Here is a 5,294-nt window from a genome sequence, read left to right on the forward strand (position 1 = left end):
TACAGTTGAAACAATAGCAACCCCACCCAAACGATTTTCCATCCCTGAATGATGACAACAGCTTCAAATCATTGGTGCAAAATTGGCTACCATGCATGGGTTAGGACAGGCCATTCCGAGACCATCTGAACATTGAACTTAATTTTTTTTAAAGAAATCTCATGTATATGAAATCCATTTTAGTGCTAATTTCTTACCATCATCCAAGACATTCATCAAACAATAAAATTGATTCAAAACCTGGCAAGTCATTGAAGAATTCTGACCAAGGGTGGTCAGGACAGCAATTTGCCTCCTAACCTCAGAATCACCCACTTATGTACGAATGTTTTCCTTGTTCTAACACATACTGTGGTATGGTTGCACAACAACACGATATGAGAAAGCAAAAGATATAACGTGTCGTAAGGTCTGTCTATGATTCCGTTGGTAGAACTATCGATAGTTGCGAGAGTTACGTAATAGACTGTCTGTCTGTGATGTTACACACTCCTTATCCTTATAGTTGTACTCCGATAAACCCATTGACGTACTGCGTAGGTTCGGGGAAGACGACACTCCTCAACGTGCTTGCCGGTAGGATCCTGCAGAGGGAGCAGGGCTCGATATGGCTGGACGGACACGAGTTTAACAAGTCTCTCAAGAGAAAGATCGTGTATGTGATGCAGCAAGACATTTTCTTTAACAACCTGACGCTACGGCAGTCACTCAGGGTGAGTTAGTCCAACCCAGGATGGCTTAGATTGAATCGGAGTGGTCAGGGTGTGGATGTCAGGGTATTTAAGGGCGAGTCAGTGTGGACATCATTGTCGTCAGAGATCGGGGGTCAGGGTGATCAGGTTAAAGGGTTTAAGTTGGTCTTTGTGGTCGGGATGAGGAGATCAGTATTAGGGGACGAGGGTGGTTTAATACCAGATGATTATGGTAGGAATAATGAGGGGATGAGGTTGATTATGGTGAGGGGGTGATGGCGGTCAGGTTAGGGAGGGTAGATGGGTCGAAGTGTTCAAGGTATTCATGGTGAGGGTGGTGCAGTGCGTTCAGGGTGTTCATGGGGAGGGTGGTCAGTGCGTCCAGGGTGTTCATGGTGAGGGTGATCAGTGTGTTCAGGGTGTTCATGGTGAGGGTGTTCAGGGTGTTTATGGTCAGTGTGTTCAGGGTAATATATATATATATGTGTATATATATAAGAGTTACAGACACGCGGAGACAATAAAGTTAAAATTAAAGTTAATAAAGTTCTCAAACCCAAAATACGCGGGAACGCACTTGTCAGACTACGAGATTTTTCGACTATTTTTGTCACGGAGACAAGTCTCGCACTCGCGACAGATCAAAATCGGACGAGAGCTTTTAAGTGGGCTGCGTTTTTTTTTTGCTTATAAATGTGTGGCGCGAGATGTACGTATACCGGTATACGAAGCCAACGCAGAAATTCAGGTCTAAGTTTTCAGAGTTTGCGCCGGTGGGCATCAGTACCTGCAACACAGCTCAATAACTAATGCATGCTAGCTCGTCGTGCTGCGGGTTCGAGTTTATCCCTCGGGCACGGCCGGAATTCCTGTGCTCTAAGTACTAGTAGGTCATACTATTTTCACACCGCGTGTCTACCAGAAGCAGCACTCCGATTACGTGCGTAGCATGCTATAGACGCGTACTGTACCAAAATTAAGCATTCTAGTTATTACAGCCGGTGACAATATTTATAGCTTGACTGGGATCTGCTATCAGCAGTCTATCAAAATAGCGAATGCATTTGTCCGTCTGTGGGTCGATCATCAATAGTATAAGGACGTTAATATAAACAGCTCCCCCCTACACGGGTTCTCATATTCCAGGCAGAGGGTTGAAGGGCATTTAGAGGGTAAGTGCTTAGTCACTGTACCTAATCACAAACCATGTTAATTAGCGTGCATGATCAATAATTATTGTTCTCGTTACTGTTCTTGAAAGGCTCATGAATTATATACGAGCAAGAATAGCGATCGAGCAAATATATTATCCTTATCAGAAGGGCGAGGCATTGATTTGCCAGCTAATATCGCGTGTAAAATAATATTATTTACTTCTTCCGAAATCAATGTTGTACTGGACAATGGCAATATGACACACTATGGCAATTTGCGAGCATATCACATATTGTTGGCTTACGATTACAAACTATACTTGGGTGATTCTGAGGTTAGGGGGCAAATTGCAGTTTTAAATGACTGTATTTTTTTTATTATCCCTTTGGCATATTTATGGAATTTTTCCAATATTTGTTACACCGTGGCCCTGAAACCACAAAGATTATTACACTTTTTTACTTTTTTACTTTTTTGTATACCTTTATAAGGGCCTATACATCAACTCCGTTACAATTTTGTAACGGAGTTGATGCATGTAATTCCGAGTTGATAATTTTGTCATGTTTGACCTTGTTGGTTCCACATGGAGCAAGGGCAAGATGCAAATAATATGTTTTATTCAAGAGGTCAATATGCCTGTCTTCCTCAATTTATGATGTTTGGTTTCTATGGTTACTTATCATACAATTTGCGTAACAGAGGTGATGAATGCATTTAAGTACGCATTTATTTTTGGCAAATTTTCCCCTTGAAATGTGATGCTGGCAGACCAAATCAGACCAATCAGACCAATCAGACCAAATATATACGCTATATTTGAGATACGTGCAGTAAATGTTATTCGTATACGATGAATAAAACCATCCGTTGTATAAAGACTATCTAAGGACATATGGTGGCGGTGGGGGAGGTGGAGCAGAGGGAGGGAGAATTGGATGGGGGAAGCTAGGTTACCTATAGCTTTCCCCCACCGCATCTACCTCCCCCAGTTTCTTTTTCCGCCTCCTCTATCATCCCATCCACCCACCTTCTCCACTTCCCCCTCCTGCTCCACATCCCCCTTTTCGACCTTCCCTATATCTCTCACTCCTCCTCCTCCTCCTCCTCCTCCTTCACCTAGCTCGATCTCCATTACCCCAATTCCGCCTCCCCCTTTTATGTACACGCGGCTGCCGAGTATATATAGCCGCCAATTCCCACAAATCTAGTAACGACTTTTTGATAAAAAAATAAATAATATAGTATCCTAGAGTTATAACTTTTATTCCACGCAGATTTGTTAGTGCAAGTTTATGCATGACTAACGTTTGTTCATGGTTAAGACAAAGTTTATAAATAACGTTTACTTTCACCACCTCGGAACCCTAGATAAACGTTCAGTACTGGTTTGTAATAGGTGTGCAGCTAACGTTTGTTTCTGACCATATAAAAATGTTAAATAACGGTTAGTTCAACGTTCATGGCTAACGTTTGTTCATGGTTACGACAAAGTTTATAAATAACGTTTATTTTTACCCTCTCGGAACCCTAGATAAACGTTCAGTACTGGTTTGTAATAGGTGTGCAGATGACGTTTGTTTCTAACCATTTGGCAACTGGGTGTTTCTGAGATTAGGGGGCAAATTGCTGTCCTGACCACCCTTGGTCAGAATTCTTCAATGACTTGCCATGTTTTGAATCAATTTTATTGTTTGATGAATGTCTTGGATCATGGTAAAAAATTAGCACTAAAATGGAATTCATATACATGAGATTTCTTTAAAAAAAATTAAGTTCAATTAAATTTTCAGATGGTCTCGGAATGGCCTGTCCTAACCCATGGTAGCCAATTTTCCACCAGTGATTTGAAGCTGTTGTGATCATTCAGGGATGGGAAATCTAGTTTGGGTGGGGTTGCTATTGTTTCAACTGTAATTCAGCAAAGTTTCATGCGCCTGTGACCATAAGTGTAAGAGGGGTGAACCTCATACCTATTGTCCTGAATTTTTATCAACTCCGTTACGACTGTATTGTGCTGCCATCTATTCATAGACAATGGTGTTAACCAATGACCAATCAGATCCATTATATATATATATATATATAAATATATTACTCATGTCACGTTTACGTTACCTCGTTAGGTTATTACACGTTTAACTTAACTCTTAGCTATTCTACGGGTTAATATTGTAGCCCCCGGCGCCGCTCCTCGTCTGTCTTTCCCCGTCGTGTGCGCCGCAGATCGGCGCGAGTTTGTCGGTTGGCAGTGTGTCTCCCTGTCCGGGATAAGTAATAGCTCCGGGTCCCTCCCTTAGTATAAGATATAGCTTCTCGGGCGTTGTCCTGCTCGTGGGTGGCTCTCCCTCCGATGGTGTGTGTGCGCTCCCTTGAGCGTGTTCGTACGTTCGTTCGTTCGTTCGTCCGTTCTTGGCCGTCCGAAGACCGACTGATTTTACCGTTGGATCTTGGCTGCTTATATAGGACCCTGCGGTGACGTAGGATCCTGTCAGTGCCTCCCTCTCACGTGCCTCGATCAGGTGCCTAGCCGTTGTCACTTCCTCGCTTAACACGTGCACGAGTGATGCAACTCCCTTGGTCCAGTATATGTCCGAGCGTCGCCCCCCCCCCCTGTCCGCCACGTGCTCGGCCGGTGCAACTCTCTCGCCCTGTGCGTGTACATAGTGGCGCAACTCCCTTACCTCATACATCTGGTAGCTAAGGAATCCCCTCCACCGCGCCTGTCTGTGTCGTTGGGGAAAATTTTCTATCTGTCGCTAGGGGAACTTTTTAACGACCTTACATCGCCGAGGTCGCGTTCGCTTGCCTTTGACATTTGGAGTCGAGTTTGTCATCTATTGATAATTCCAGCACAGAATGTCGCGATGTCACACCATTGTGTGTACGGTGACCGTGTAACGCATTCGGGGGCAACGATGAGATAATGGAAAAGTTAGTGGCATAGTTGAAAAGACGTATGTTCAATGTTACTACTGTGCTGTGCTATGCATGGTCATTGAACCGACATTGTGGGTTCAATAACGCATGTAATACTGTGCTGTGCTATGCATGGTTATTGAAAGGTCGTTCAAAGCTATACCCCGCAGTGGCGGATTGAGGGTGATGGGCGGATTGATTGGCTCGCCATGCCCACGTGTCAACTCGACCCACCAGCCAACTCGGTCCGTGTGGCGAGTTGACGCGTCTGGAGATCGGTGAGCTCGGCTCGTGGGATGAGTTCACCTTCCTGGAGATCGGTGAGCTCGGTTTGCCGGCTAACTCGTGTACTAACTCTAATATCTCGCGAACAATTATAGAGTTACATTTCTAAAATTCTAGATACATATAAACACATGTCTTAGCTATGGTTTCTGTGAATTTTGAGTATATTGAAGCACGACTAACAGTATATATATATATAATAAGGTGTGTGTGTGTGTGTGTGTGTGTGTGTGTGTGTGTGTG

General features: G+C 43.7%; 1 protein-coding gene across 1 annotated transcript in view; it reads left to right on the top strand.

Annotated features, from left to right (window-relative positions):
• Window positions 1-539: 539 nt before the first annotated feature.
• Window positions 540-5,294, top strand: part of LOC106808950 (ABC transporter G family member 21-like) — a 30,384-nt gene continuing 25,629 nt past the window's right edge. Inside the window, exon 1 of the mRNA XM_014811877.1 lies at window positions 540-713. The gene's annotated coding sequence lies outside the window, so the exon portion shown is untranslated. The remainder of the gene's footprint in view (window positions 714-5,294) is intronic.

Source organism: Priapulus caudatus, unplaced genomic scaffold (assembly GCF_000485595.1).
Source record: "Priapulus caudatus unplaced genomic scaffold, Priapulus_caudatus-5.0.1 Scaffold317, whole genome shotgun sequence".
Taxonomy (NCBI): domain Eukaryota; kingdom Metazoa; phylum Priapulida; class Priapulimorpha; order Priapulimorphida; family Priapulidae; genus Priapulus; species Priapulus caudatus.